This window comes from Cottoperca gobio, unplaced genomic scaffold, assembly GCF_900634415.1.
Source record: "Cottoperca gobio unplaced genomic scaffold, fCotGob3.1 fCotGob3_30arrow_ctg1, whole genome shotgun sequence".
Taxonomy (NCBI): domain Eukaryota; kingdom Metazoa; phylum Chordata; class Actinopteri; order Perciformes; family Bovichtidae; genus Cottoperca; species Cottoperca gobio.
In genome coordinates, this window is record NW_021166920.1 from 348,099 (window position 1) to 365,023 (window position 16,925).

Genomic DNA, 16,925 nt, shown 5'->3' on the forward strand with positions numbered 1-16,925 from the left:
GATGGGTTTACGTTGGAGGATAAAGTAGGCCCTGTGCGTCGGAATCAACGCGCCGACGGCTACTGTCCAAGCGTCAGTATTTGACACCATGGGAGAATGGGCTGTATTAGACGGTAATGCTTCCTTTAGAGCAGGGGTGGGGAACCTCCGGCCTCCGGGCCATATACGGCCCACGAGACCATTTGATCCGGCCCTCGAGGTCATTCGTACGCAAAAACAATCCACTAGAAAAAAAAAATTAGAAGGCAATATTTTAAACGGGCCACTGAATGTTTTTCCTGGCCAGGATCAGGGTACTTGAACACAACACGAGCGGAACTTGTCACCACGTGGTCATGTGACTATATTTCAATATTAAACGAGAGTCATTGACATCAGTGAACGCAACGTGGCGAGTGTAAAACAGAGAAAGCTGGATGTGGAATGTCGCACTTTCCAGGAGAAATGGATGAACGATTATTTCTCTGTGGAAGTTAAAGGCCAGTGAGTCGAGTTTGTGCCGACGAGCTTGTGGTGATGAAAAATAATCTCGAGCGTCATTACAGCACGAAACATGTCAAACTGCACGAGCTGAGAGGACGAGTGCGTTTGGATAAAGTTAACGCTCTTCGGCGGAGTTTGGCCCAACAAGCAGCTCTTTCCAGATAATGATTATAAAAGCTGTCCTAGAAAACATTCATGATGAAGTGTAATGGTTTGACCCAATCAGACACCTTTACTACTTCGGGTAAAGACATTCAAGTTAAAAGTTTCTAGATACATTATTAAAAAGGCAATGGATGCATTTCTGATTTTTTTGTTTTGTTGGATGTAAGATTTGAGATACGATTTAACATAAACATGAGTTAAATTTTAATGATCAATATATTTTCTATAAATTAATGGTTCAGTTACTTTCTGCTTCTACAGAATTTGAAAAAAATAAAATTGTATACATAACATTTTATTATAGGCCAGAGGTTCTGTATACAAGCCTCAAACATTAAGACTATTGAGTTTCTGACCAACAAAAAGGCTTTAAAAGTTTAGTTTGTTCCACTTAAACCTACAATTTAGATTCATGTCTGTGCAGAAATCTTTGCATGAAACCAAAACACACAAAAAAGTTAAATGACTATTATTTTTATCACACACACACACACACACACACACACACACACACACACACACACACACACACACACACACACACACACACACACACACACACACAGAAGGACAGAAGCTCATGTTTGTTTTACCTACTCCCTTTATCCTTTATTTATTTTTTTGAGTTTTCTTTGCAAAGAGTAATAATAACATAAGAATGGTACAACAGCCTCATGGTAATTAAAGACAACATGTTAACTGAAACTCTTCATTTGTCGTAACTTCAATCTAATAATAATAATCACAGTTTTAATGTTCATATCAGTTTTGTCCTTACACTGGATCTTGTAACCTTCTTCTTCATATTTTCTGTTTCTGACTTCATGTGGAAGCATTTAGACTGTACATTTAAAGTAGGCAGTTAAAAAGTTCAAGAAGAAATGATATATATACTGTATATAATGCATACACTAAATAAAACCACTAAAACCCTACTTGATTATTTGTTTTCATTGCACAAAGAAATTAAATCAGAACATTTCATAATAACTTGCATCATTGGGTGGAATCAGCACCACAAAGATTCTGCAGAACATATGTCATCGTCTCAGGAGGATCAAAGGAAGATTATCTGCAAGCATTGTTTCACAGCAACGATAACTTCAAACTTTGCTTCAGTGAGATTTCAGGCTCTTTGTCGGGACAAAGCTAAAGACAGGAATCACCTGAGAAGACACGCAGACAAAACTGATGAGTCATGATTTACACATGTCTCTGATGTGGGTTAAAATATCAAACAGTCGGATTCACTTTCTGCTACTGAGAGGATAAAGCCTTCTCATGTATTAGTCTGTTCAGAAGTGTAGTGAGCAGTTCTATAAACATTTCATTATTAAGAACTTGATCGTGGGGTTTGTGTGTTTATGAAACATTACGGCTCCTGTACATCGGCTCAAGAACTCCGAAGCAAGTAGCCTCTTGAGACTTATCAGTTATCTTTATGTATTTATGAATGCATCCGCCTGTTGAGGCGCAATAAATCTGCGCTTCCTGAGAGCACCACTGCAGTTCTGTAAGACAGAGCATGCTCAAGGGTTAGACCTTTCCCAAGCTCAAGTTTCAGTTAGAGATATTATTTATAAAGGTTGCATTCTCTAATGTTGAAGTACTACTTTCACTGAAGCAGTATCTCTGCAGTCCTGCTTACCGGAACGCAGGAGTTCCCTGATTTGACGCACAGCTCCACTTTGCAGTGCAGGTAGATTTCGTTATTTTTCGCAGAGAACTCGAACATGGAGAAAGACAAGAAGTTGGACGTTCCCTCTCCGTTTCCCTCCACCTTCACCGTGTTGTCAGCAGGGTTCGGGCATCTGCTCAGAAACAGGAAAACACACATCAGGACGTCAGGAGCCGAATCTTACAGTCACTGAAGCAGCCTCAGAGTTTTACTCACTCTTTAATGACGAGGTCCTATCGCAGACTAGCATCAGGTGACGGCTGGTTGGTTGCCCAGCAGGAGTCGGTCACTATGGCGAGCATGTTGGCGTCCAGCCCCTGCGTCTTCAGCTGCAGCCAGATCTTCTGGTTCAGCTGGATCTCAGTGCTCGACCCGACGGGCTGCACCATGCCAGCGTTGGTGTAGGCGCTCATCATCACAGTGTAATTCCAAAGTCCAGAAACAATCTCCTGCACCACAGACCTGCACACACACGCACACGCACACACACTTACTTCAGCTCTCTCGAACTGTAACAACAAGCTGCAGCACCTCCACCACCAGGTGAAGCTGCAGCACCTCCACCACCAGATGAAGCTGCAGCACCTCCACCATCAGGTGAAGCTGCACTCACCTGTCTGTGATCCTGAAGGACACACTCTTGGTGTTAGGTTGTATGTAGAGGCAGGAGAAGTCAATCTGAAATTGGTCGTGGCGTGTGATGATCCCGCTCAAAGAGCCGTTCATCGTGATGGAGTTCTTGTAGATGACTTGGCTGTTGTTCATCTATGTTGTGACAGGAAGAAACAAGTTTGTTTAATGCACAATATTCTCATATTCACCTGTGACATTTACAATCCTGACAGAGGAAACTTTCACAGTCCAGATCTTTATCATCCAGTTCATAAATCACATGTATCTTTCTATCATACATGAAGAAGACTAGTGGAAATGTTAAAACAAGGTGAGTTTACAGCCTGTGTCCTCCCCTTACATCAATCATAGAGTGCATAGTGTGCTGGGTGTGTAAAGCAAGTGGCATTCAAATCAGTTAATGCAGCTCTCTGTGAGTCTTATGCCAAAGGAAGGAAGGCTAACGTGTCCTGAACATAACATGTCGAGCCATGATAAGCACGTTCTTGTTGAGACCCACCGTGACCTCCGTCCCGCAGGTGTTGCTGCTGTCGACGCTGAAAGTCACCATGTGGCTCTGGTTGTCCATATGACCTTTGCAGCTCGGGTCCTTGAGGTGTAAGATGGAGTAGTCGATGTGTTGGTCCTCCAGCAGACATCCAGCCAGAGTCAGAGAGGCAGAGTTCTGCATGCAGACTGTCGGCTCGCCTGTAAAAGTATCAAACTGTTGAATTATTTGATTTGGAAGCAAATATTATACTTTTTACTCGTCTACAATTATTTGACAACATTAGTGACTTTGCTAACTTTCATATTATTAATACAAAACTGATTAATATACCTGCAGTATAAAAAGTCATTAAAGTCATTAAAAAATAAAGTGATGAACACATTAAAGCATTAATAATATAATCCATTAATATAATTCAGATAATAAAAGATGCAGTACTGGTACGTGTAACTTGTAAGTCTACACTCTGACTAAAGTAAAACACCTGAGCACTTCTTCCACCTCTCATCAGATTTTTGTTTAGGCTCATCTGCTTAAATACAAATGTGCTTCAGAATATTTACTTTTAAAAGCAACTAATAATAAGAACTGTGAATATTCTCATAACTGGATAAACTCCATTTCTCACTTGTTGCATTTTACCTAAAGAGTTTGTTGAGTTGTACTTGGAGGCGAACAGCGCCCGACAGAAGCAGCGGGTCCCACCGGTCACACACACACACACACACACACACACACACACACACACACACACACACAAGAATAATACAACTTCAGACATGAGGAGTAAACAATAACACTCATAAAAGACTTAATAAACATATAATAGATTAAATAAATGTCTAAAATTAACATTAAAATGCTGCTTGTAATGCATCATTGATGATTAGTATTCTGCACATCGAACGCTTTTACTATTTGTATTTTTGCTGATCATACATGCAAGTAAATTATTATTATAATATCAATTTAAATAATGTTTTATTACAATTATTATAAATAACAATAGTAATAATAATAATAATTAATATTATTAATAGCAATAGTAATAGTTATTATTATAAATAATGATTAATTATTAATAATAATAGTATTCAAAATGTTAATGATGAACTAAATGAACTAAAGGGTCTTAACTCCATTACCATTGTTGTAAAATGCACACTGACTGAAATAAACCTGGACTAAAGAGGAATCAAAGTAAACAAACACTGCACCACATTTGTATTACGTATATCACATATACTTTACTATACTTACAGGCTACTGTGCATACTTTTAGACTTAAAATTGAAGGTTGTGTATTTAAGCCCAAGTTACTGTGAATATAAAGTGAAGGAGGATCTTACAGCAGCCAGTCAGTGCCCTCCAGCCCTCCAGTGTGACGTTGTTTCTCAGGATGCAGGACTTGGCGTACGCCTCCACAAACTGACATTTCATATTGTCCACCGACGGGTATTTACACAAAGTGTCTGTGCAGGCGGTGATGTACGGCTCTGGGTCAATGTAGCTGTGACAAGCAGTGAAGGGAGCCTGCCTCATGAGCTGACAGCTGTTCAAAGAGGAAGAGTGACAGTCAAGGATCTGCACAGAGGTGGAAGAAGTACTCACGTCTTTTACTTAAGTACAAGTAGTAATACCGAGTGTAGAAATACTCTGCGACAAGTAAAAGTACTGCATCTTTTTTTACTTAAGTCAAAGTACAAAAGTATCAGCATCAAAATAGACTTAAAGTACCAATACTAAAAGTACTTATTAGCAGAATATTAATTAAAATATTAGAATTTAAGTATTTTTACTTTAGTAAAAAGAAGATGTAGAAGAAGTATCTCTTCACTGTGGTACGACTACTTCTACTCGTAGCAGAGTATTTCTTCACTGTGGTACGACTACTTCTACTCGTAGCAGAGTATTTCTTCACTATGGTATGACTACTTCTACTCGTAGCAGAGTATTTCTTCACTGTGGTACGACTACTTCTACTCGTAGCAGAGTATTTCTTCACTGTGGTATGACTACTTCTACTCGTAACAGAGTATTTCTTCACTGTGGTACGACTACTTCTACTCATATCAGAGTATTTCTTCACTGTGGTACGACTACTTCTACTCATATCAGAGTATTTCTTCACTGTGGTACGACTAGTTCTACTCGTAACAGAGTATTTCTTCACTGTGGTACGACTACTTCTACTCATATCAGAGTATTTCTTCACTGTGGTATGACTACTTCTACTCGTAGCAGAGTATTTCTTCACTATGGTATGACTACTTCTACTCGTAACAGAGTATTTCTTCACTATGGTATGACTACTTCTACTCGTAGCAGAGTATTTCTTCACTATGGTATGACTACTTCTACTCGTAGCAGAGTATTTCTTCACTATGGTATGACTACTTCTACTCGTAACAGAGTATTTCTTCACTATGGTATGACTACTTCTACTCGTAGCAGAGTATTTCTTCACTATGGTATGACTACTTCTACTCGTAACAGAGTATTTCTTCACTGTGGTATGACTACTTCTACTCGTAACAGAGTATTTCTTCACTGTGGTACGACTAGTTCTACTCGTAACAGAGTATTTCTTCACTGTGGTACGACTACTTCTACTCATATCAGAGTATTTCTTCACTGTGGTATGACTACTTCTACTCGTAGCAGAGTATTTCTTCACTATGGTATGACTACTTCTACTCGTAACAGAGTATTTCTTCACTATGGTATGACTACTTCTACTCGTAGCAGAGTATTTCTTCACTATGGTATGACTACTTCTACTCGTAGCAGAGTATTTCTTCACTATGGTATGACTACTTCTACTCATAGCAGAGTATTTCTTCACTATGGTATGACTACTTCTACTCGTAGCAGAGTATTTCTTCACTGTGGTATGACTACTTCTACTCGTAACAGAGTATTTCTTCACTGTGGTATGACTACTTCTACTCGTAACAGAGTATTTCTTCACTGTGGTACGACTACTTCTACTCATATCAGAGTATTTCTTCACTGTGGTACGACTAGTTCTACTCGTAACAGAGTATTTCTTCACTGTGGTACGACTACTTCTACTTTTAACAGAGTATTTTTTCACTATGGTATGACTACTTCTACTCGTAACAGAGTATTTCTTCACTGTGGTATGACTACTTCTACTCATATCAGAGTATTTCTTCACTGTGGTACGACTACTTCTACTCATATCAGAGTATTTCTTCACTGTGGTACGACTAGTTCTACTCGTAACAGAGTATTTCTTCACTGTGGTACGACTACTTCTACTCATATCAGAGTATTTCTTCACTGTGGTATGACTACTTCTACTCGTAGCAGAGTATTTCTTCACTATGGTATGACTACTTCTACTCGTAACAGAGTATTTCTTCACTATGGTATGACTACTTCTACTCGTAGCAGAGTATTTCTTCACTATGGTATGACTACTTCTACTCGTAGCAGAGTATTTCTTCACTATGGTATGACTACTTCTACTCGTAACAGAGTATTTCTTCACTATGGTATGACTACTTCTACTCGTAGCAGAGTATTTCTTCACTATGGTATGACTACTTCTACTCGTAACAGAGTATTTCTTCACTGTGGTATGACTAGTTCTACTCGTAACAGAGTATTTCTTCACTGTGGTACGACTACTTCTACTCATATCAGAGTATTTCTTCACTGTGGTATGACTACTTCTACTCGTAGCAGAGTATTTCTTCACTATGGTATGACTACTTCTACTCGTAACAGAGTATTTCTTCACTATGGTATGACTACTTCTACTCGTAGCAGAGTATTTCTTCACTATGGTATGACTACTTCTACTCGTAGCAGAGTATTTCTTCACTATGGTATGACTACTTCTACTCATAGCAGAGTATTTCTTCACTATGGTATGACTACTTCTACTCGTAGCAGAGTATTTCTTCACTGTGGTATGACTACTTCTACTCGTAACAGAGTATTTCTTCACTGTGGTATGACTACTTCTACTCGTAACAGAGTATTTCTTCACTGTGGTACGACTACTTCTACTCATATCAGAGTATTTCTTCACTGTGGTACGACTAGTTCTACTCGTAACAGAGTATTTCTTCACTGTGGTACGACTACTTCTACTCATATCAGAGTATTTCTTCACTGTGGTACGACTACTTCTACTCGTAACAGAGTATTTCTTCACTGTGGTACGACTACTTCTACTCGTAACAGAGTATTTCTTCACTGTGGTATGACTACTTCTACTCGTAGCAGAGTATTTCTTCACTATGGTATGACTACTTCTACTCGTAACAGAGTATTTCTTCACTATGGTATGACTACTTCTACTCGTAGCAGAGTATTTCTTCACTATGGTATGACTACTTCTACTCGTAGCAGAGTATTTCTTCACTATGGTATGACTACTTCTACTCGTAACAGAGTATTTCTTCACTATGGTATGACTACTTCTACTCGTAGCAGAGTATTTCTTCACTATGGTATGACTACTTCTACTCGTAACAGAGTATTTCTTCACTGTGGTATGACTACTTCTACTCGTAACAGAGTATTTCTTCACTGTGGTACGACTAGTTCTACTCGTAACAGAGTATTTCTTCACTGTGGTACGACTACTTCTACTCATATCAGAGTATTTCTTCACTGTGGTATGACTACTTCTACTCGTAGCAGAGTATTTCTTCACTATGGTATGACTACTTCTACTCGTAACAGAGTATTTCTTCACTATGGTATGACTACTTCTACTCGTAGCAGAGTATTTCTTCACTATGGTATGACTACTTCTACTCGTAGCAGAGTATTTCTTCACTATGGTATGACTACTTCTACTCATAGCAGAGTATTTCTTCACTATGGTATGACTACTTCTACTCGTAGCAGAGTATTTCTTCACTGTGGTATGACTACTTCTACTCGTAACAGAGTATTTCTTCACTGTGGTATGACTACTTCTACTCGTAACAGAGTATTTCTTCACTGTGGTACGACTACTTCTACTCATATCAGAGTATTTCTTCACTGTGGTACGACTAGTTCTACTCGTAACAGAGTATTTCTTCACTGTGGTACGACTACTTCTACTTTTAACAGAGTATTTTTTCACTATGGTATGACTAGTTCTACTCGTAACAGAGTATTTCTTCACTGTGGTATGACTACTTCTACTCATATCAGAGTATTTCTTCACTGTGGTACGACTACTTCTACTCATATCAGAGTATTTCTTCACTGTGGTACGACTAGTTCTACTCGTAACAGAGTATTTCTTCACTGTGGTACGACTACTTCTACTCATATCAGAGTATTTCTTCACTGTGGTATGACTACTTCTACTCGTAGCAGAGTATTTCTTCACTATGGTATGACTACTTCTACTCGTAACAGAGTATTTCTTCACTATGGTATGACTACTTCTACTCGTAGCAGAGTATTTCTTCACTATGGTATGACTACTTCTACTCGTAGCAGAGTATTTCTTCACTATGGTATGACTACTTCTACTCGTAACAGAGTATTTCTTCACTATGGTATGACTACTTCTACTCGTAGCAGAGTATTTCTTCACTATGGTATGACTACTTCTACTCGTAACAGAGTATTTCTTCACTGTGGTATGACTAGTTCTACTCGTAACAGAGTATTTCTTCACTGTGGTACGACTACTTCTACTCATATCAGAGTATTTCTTCACTGTGGTATGACTACTTCTACTCGTAGCAGAGTATTTCTTCACTATGGTATGACTACTTCTACTCGTAACAGAGTATTTCTTCACTATGGTATGACTACTTCTACTCGTAGCAGAGTATTTCTTCACTATGGTATGACTACTTCTACTCGTAGCAGAGTATTTCTTCACTATGGTATGACTACTTCTACTCATAGCAGAGTATTTCTTCACTATGGTATGACTACTTCTACTCGTAGCAGAGTATTTCTTCACTGTGGTATGACTACTTCTACTCGTAACAGAGTATTTCTTCACTGTGGTATGACTACTTCTACTCGTAACAGAGTATTTCTTCACTGTGGTACGACTACTTCTACTCATATCAGAGTATTTCTTCACTGTGGTACGACTAGTTCTACTCGTAACAGAGTATTTCTTCACTGTGGTACGACTACTTCTACTCATATCAGAGTATTTCTTCACTGTGGTACGACTACTTCTACTCGTAACAGAGTATTTCTTCACTGTGGTACGACTACTTCTACTCGTAACAGAGTATTTCTTCACTATGGTATGACTACTTCTACTCGTAACAGAGTATTTCTTCACTATGGTATGACTACTTTTACTTTAGTAAGTGTCACGGCATCGTGTTTCTCTGGCTCAGTTCTTACTGTTCAGTTGAACGGTTGCAGTTGACTGAATTGTCGACGGTGTCGTTGTGCTGAATTTGGCAGCTGGGGGGAGACAAACATCACATTACATTTGAAATATATACAACATTAATACAAAAAGGTGATATCAGTGGGACTAAGTGTTACCTCTGTTGACTGTAGAGAGAAGACTTCTGCGCCATCAGGGTCCAGATCGGGTTGAAAACAGTGGGGTTGCCACACAAACCCTCGAAGGCTTCGGTCGGTCCTGGTGAACGTGCAATAAAACACAAATCTATGAACTTTCAACATAATAATAGTTTCCTGAAAATGTAAAAGCCTTAAATTTGCACTTAACAACTAAGGATTTATACATTTTTGATGGATAATGTGAAAAATGTGTTTTTTTCCTCTGAAGGTAAAGGCCCTGTCACACATGTCCGTATGGCGGAAACGAGTGCCGGCACATATGAAATATCGGCATTACGCTGGTGTGCGTTGATATAAATTAGGGGTATGCTGGACATAAGTAGTATTAGTAGCCGATGGACCGAGTCTTAAAGTGAAATCTTGGAGAAGATAGAAGGTTTATAAAATGAGTTTGATATTAAACTTCACCAACTAGTGTGCAAAATGTAAGAGAAGCAAATAACAGCAATTTAAAATATCACATTTCCAGTCCCTTCATTGGGAACCAACATATTTGCCGACCTGAGACTCTGCAGCCGTTTATTTCACTAGTGCCTTGAGACGTCATTGTCTTAAATACTGAGTTATCGACCAATGCTTCCAGTTTCTAGAAAAAGGATTAGACAGAAATTAACGTTAATACTGTGATAATGAATATAAATATATTTTCCTTTAATGTTGAGAGCAGTGGTGAGCTAAGCATCAGTTAAGCAGACTGGCAGGATGAAGCCCTCCACAAATGATTAAAGATCATTATTTCGAATCCACTTCTTTGGCCACTTTCGGGCAATACAAGCCCAGAAACAAACCACCGGGTCATGTCAGTGCAATGTTCCCTTTCCCTTTAGCTCTCCTTGTTAGCTGTTAAATGTCTGTATGCACAGGGAGTTTATCAGAGCTGCCAGAGTGAGTGACAATAGCTCTCCGTGGGTTTACGGTCTCTTTCTGTTAATATAAATACATTTATTGTATTCACTGTATTTTATATGATCAATGAGTAACAGTTCTAAACTAGATTCCTAAATTGCTAATCATCTGTCAGGATGCTCCAGTTTGTAGCTCTCATACAGTACAGTTATATTAATGACAGGTCCAAGTGTTCTCCAAAGATTACCCAACAACTCTTAAAATCCCAGGAGCTCATATGAATAATGCACCGCAGGTCTTCCACTGAAGTGACATGTGACCTTTTGGTAAAACACATCCAAATATTGATTCATTTAAACGTCACAATATTTATAATATATCTTATACAATACATGAGAGGAACAAACTGGCTCTCCTCTCAACTTTGCATTTCACTTCTGGCTGAAAGCTGCAGACACAGCCTGAACTAAAGCTGCAGTCACAGTCTGAACTAAAGCTGCAGACACAGCCTGAACTAAAGCTGCAGACACAGTCTGAACTAAAGCTGCAGACACAGCCTGAACTAAAGCTGCAGTCACAGTCTGAACTAAAGCTGCAGACACAGCCTGAACTAAAGCTGCAGACACAGCCTGAACTAAAGCTGCAGTCACAGTCTGAACTAAAGCTGCAGACACAGCCTGAACTAAAGCTGCAGACACAGTCTGAACTAAAGCTGCAGACACAGTCTGAACTAAAGCTGCAGACACAGTCTGAACTAAAGCTGCAGACACAGTCTGAACTAAAGCTGCAGACACAGTCTGAACTAAAGCTGCAGACACAGTCTGAACTAAAGCTGCAGTCACAGTCTGAACTAAAGCTGCAGACACAGTCTGAACTAATGTGCAGACACAGTCTGAACTAAAGCTGCAGAAACAGTCTGAACTAATGTGCAGACACAGTCTGAACTAAAGCTGCAGACACAGTCTGAACTAAAGCTGCAGACACAGTCTGAACTAAAGCTGCAGACACAGTCTGAACTAAAGCTGCAGTCACAGTCTGAACTAAAGCTGCAGACACAGCCTGAACTAAAGCTGCAGACACAGCCTGAACTAAAGCTGCAGACACAGCCTGAACTAAAGCTGCAGACACAGCCTGAACTAAAGCTGCAGTCACAGCCTGAACTAAAGCTGCAGACACAGCCTGAACTAAAGCTGCAGACACAGCCTGAACTAAAGCTGCAGACACAGCCTGAACTAAAGCTGCAGTCACAGCCTGAACTAAAGCTGCAGACACAGCCTGAACTAAAGCTGCAGACACAGCCTGAACTAAAGCTGCAGTCACAGCCTGAACTAAAGCTGCAGACACAGTCTGAACTAATGTGCAGACACAGTCTGAACTAAAGCTGCAGACACAGCCTGAACTAAAGCTGCAGACACAGTCTGAACTAAAGCTGCAGACACAGTCTGAACTAAAGCTGCAGTCACAGTCTGAACTAAAGCTGCAGTCACAGCCTGAACTAAAGCTGCAGTCACAGTCTGAACTAAAGCTGAAGACACAGTCTGAACTAAAGCTGCAGACACAGTCTGAACTAATGTGCAGACACAGTCTGAACTAAAGCTGCAGTCACAGCCTGAACTAAAGCTGCAGTCACAGTCTGAACTAAAGCTGCAGACACAGTCTGAACTAATGTGCAGACACAGTCTGAACTAAAGCTGCAGACACAGTCTGAACTAAAGCTGCAGACACAGTCTGAACTAAAGCTGCAGACACAGTCTGAACTAAAGCTGCAGACACAGTCTGAACTAAAGCTGCAGTCACAGTCTGAACTAAAGCTGCAGACACAGTCTGAACTAATGTGCAGACACAGTCTGAACTAAAGCTGCAGACACAGCCTGAACTAAAGCTGCAGACACAGTCTGAACTAAAGCTGCAGACACAGCCTGAACTAAAGCTGCAGACACAGCCTGAACTAAAGCTGCAGTCACAGCCTGAACTAAAGCTGCAGACACAGTCTGAACTAAAGCTGCAGTCACAGCCTGAACTAAAGCTGCAGACACAGTCTGAACTAATGTGCAGACACAGTCTGAACTAAAGCTGCAGACACAGCCTGAACTAAAGCTGCAGTCACAGTCTGAACTAAAGCTGCAGTCACAGTCTGAACTAAAGCTGCAGACACAGTCTGAACTAAAGCTGCAGACACAGTCTGAACTAAAGCTGCAGACACAGCCTGAACTAAAGCTGCAGACACAGCCTGAACTAAAGCTGCAGTCACAGCCTGAACTAAAGCTGCAGACACAGTCTGAACTAAAGCTGCAGTCACAGCCTGAACTAAAGCTGCAGACACAGTCTGAACTAATGTGCAGACACAGTCTGAACTAAAGCTGCAGACACAGCCTGAACTAAAGCTGCAGTCACAGTCTGAACTAAAGCTGCAGTCACAGTCTGAACTAAAGCTGCAGTCACAGCCTGAACTAAAGCTGCAGACACAGTCTGAACTAATGTGCAGACACAGTCTGAACTAAAGCTGCAGACACAGCCTGAACTAAAGCTGCAGTCACAGTCTGAACTAAAGCTGCAGACACAGTCTGAACTAAAGCTGCAGTCACAGTCTGAACTAAAGCTGCAGTCACAGTCTGAACTAAAGCTGCAGACACAGTCTGAACTAAAGCTGCAGACACAGTCTGAACTAAAGCTGCAGACACAGTCTGAACTAAAGCTGCAGACACAGTCTGAACTAAAGCTGCAGACACAGTCTGAACTAAAGCTGCAGACACAGTCTGAACTAAAGCTGCAGTCACAGTCTGAACTAAAGCTGCAGACACAGCCTGAACTAAAGCTGCAGTCACAGTCTGAACTAAAGCTGCAGACACAGTCTGAACTAAAGCTGCAGTCACAGTCTGAACTAAAGCTGCAGTCACAGTCTGAACTAAAGCTGCAGACACAGTCTGAACTAAAGCTGCAGACACAGCCTGAACTAAAGCTGCAGACACAGTCTGAACTAAAGCTGCAGACACAGCCTGAACTAAAGCTGCAGTCACAGTCTGAACTAAAGCTGCAGACACAGTCTGAACTAAAGCTGCAGACACAGCCTGAACTAAAGCTGCAGACACAGTCTGAACTAAAGCTGCAGACACAGCCTGAACTAAAGCTGCAGTCACAGTCTGAACTAAAGCTGCAGACACAGCCTGAACTAAAGCTGCAGACACAGTCTGAACTAAAGCTGCCATAAAGCAGATTGGTTTGATGAAGTTTCCATAGTAACAGACTCAGCCTCATCTCTGAGACCAAAGTTATGTATTTCATATACTTACTGTCAAAGGAGAAGATCTAGCAGTAAATAATCGCAAAGCTGCTCGTGTGTGAAAGTTGTATAAATATAAAGTATTCTGAAAGCATAAAAAGACAGACAGGAAATATTAGGAAAAGTCTTCCAGTCTTGATTTGAAGTTCTCTTTAAACACAACGTCTTTCAAATGTTCATTTTGTGCAAAAGGCTGGACAGTCAATCAATCTAATAAACATGGATCTGATGATGACTCACCATCATATTGTGTGAAGAAAAGCAATATAAATCAATAAAGCAGGGACTTGTCAGGCCTGACAGAATATTGGACTTGTTATGAGTTGTTACAGTCCACTGCACAAGAGCAATCGGGATGGAATATACGATCTTCACACAGTCTTGTGTCTTTTCAGTTTGGTTATTTTTGAAGCAAAATGAAACAGATGAATCGTTATTATAGGACACCTGCAGAAACAGAGAGACAGCATTCATGAAGAAAACAACAATATAAAGACTCAAAAACAGCATCATGTTTTTGAATGTAATGTAACTGAATGTAAAAGCACCATTTTAACTGCAAGTGGTGTTGCCAATTGTCAATGTGTCCAATTACTTTAAGTTCGCTGTTGAGTTACACAACAGATTTCCAGAGGGACTGCTGCATTCAAACCAGAGTACACAATATTTAGTCATTTTTACTTTATTGAAACTGTTGCCAAGTTGCACATGTTTGTATGTCCAGCTGCATTAAATGGAAATACTCTAGTAAAGTACTTCAAAATGTTACTTAAGTACAATACTTGAGTAAATGTACTCAGTTACTTTCCACCACTCCCACACACTGATTACAATCAGTGTGTGGGAACAAGTACTGTAACTACCAATCTGAGGTATTTGTACTTGTATTGTAGTTTTTACTATACTTTTAGTAACTAGTTACGTTTTGGAGACTCAGATAAAAAAACAGAATATAGTAAAATAAAGTATAAAGTATATTAATTAATAAAATGAGCCCCACTTTTACCAGCTGCAACATTAAAGTGACGAACACATGCGTCAATAATTATAATCCATAACATATATTATTGTGAACAGGGCCATGCTGCATCATAGTACATCTACATTGTGGTATTGCACGGCTGCAGCTTGATATTTACAGACATGACGTGATGTCAAACCTTTCACTGAACTCTCAGCAAGAGAAGCGATGTGTCTGACACGCTGCGTGTTAACACCAGTAGAGGAAACACAAACAGGGTTTAGTTGAACTCACATCCATCATTGAGTACAAGCGTCCGTAGTAGGTGATGGGACACGAGCTGATGTTCATCTCTCCACCAGGAGCTGTTATAGTGGCGGACAGGGAAACGTCCACCTGGCTGGCAGCAACTACAGCGTGAATGTAAAGGAAAGAAATATTTATATTAATCTAACAAGAGAAGTGTTATTACTCATCATTCCCAAAGGACACCTCTCACTTATAATCACATTCATCAATGCAATACATCCTGGGAGTGAAAGATGAAATGACTTAATAAAGTTCATATTCAGAGTGTAAAACACATGTTCCTTCAGGGGGGGTTCTACAGGAGCTCCAGTCTCAGGGTTTTATTTCACTCATAGATGTAAGTAGTGAAAGCTTTGAGTGGCGGCTGACCTGCCAGCAGGAGGAGCAGGGCAGCCGTCTTCATGATGGAGCAGGAAACTGTGAAGAGCAGAGACACAGTTCACACAGTGGAACACACACTTTATTTAACCCTTCAATAAGCCCACATCACACACACACACACACAGTGGAACACACACTTTATTTAACCCTTCAATAAACCCACATCACACACACACACACACAGTGGAACACACACTTTATTTAACCCTTCAATAAGCCCACATCACACACACACACAGTGGAACACACACTTTATTTAACCCTTCAATAAGCCCACATCACACACACACACAGTGGAACACACACTTTATTTAACCCTTCAATAAGCCACATCACACACACACAGTGGAACACACACTTTATTTAACCCTTCAATAAGCCCACATCACACATTGAGATGAAATGCAAAATATGTTATTATCAGTAGCAGGAGTACGAGTAGTTTCATTCAACGTATTTAGAAATAAATGATTATTCTGTTTTACTTTTATCATCCAATGAACACATTTAGCACCTGAGCGTGTCACACCTGAAGGCAATGAGGAAAGTAAAAAGTGGTGGATGAAAGAACTTCAGTTCCACCATAAAATATAAGAAGAAGAAATCATCAAATGAAGAGAATTGAAACAACATGAAAGCAGAGTGATATTCAGCCTGCAGAGAGGAAGAGCGTGCAGCTCGTCTTACCGTGTCTGTGCTGGTTCACTTCTCAGATGATGTGCATGCTGTGTGTCTCTCTGTCTCTTATATGCAGATCCTTCTCGCCAACGCCCGCAAAACTCCTCAAACTGGCTTTTTATTATTTTATCATTTTCAGAAAGAAGAAGAGCCATCAATCTTTGAGAAGCCCTGGGACAATACTTTGACTGTCTTCAACATTCTTCCTTCACGTGTCTAAAGGGTTATGATGTTTGTTTAGGTTTTCTTTACGTGTGACAGCTGAATAAAAACACGTGAACACGTTCTCTCTGGTTTTAGGTGTAAATGCTGCAGAGTAGATACTAGATTGTATTAGTGGAAGTAAACTCTGAACAACAGGTGAAACTAATCAAATGTTAATGATTCTTCTTGAAATGAGAATCCAAGACGTGAAAGATCGTGAGAGATCTTCTTATGATATAGGGATAACATATACTGTGTATATATATATATATAT

General features: G+C 40.0%; 1 pseudogene; it reads right to left on the reverse strand.

Moving 5' to 3' along the window:
* Positions 1 to 1,272: 1,272 nt before the first annotated feature.
* On the reverse strand, positions 1,273 to 15,791 carry LOC115005467 (uromodulin-like; annotated as a pseudogene).
* Positions 15,792 to 16,925: the final 1,134 nt, after the last annotated feature.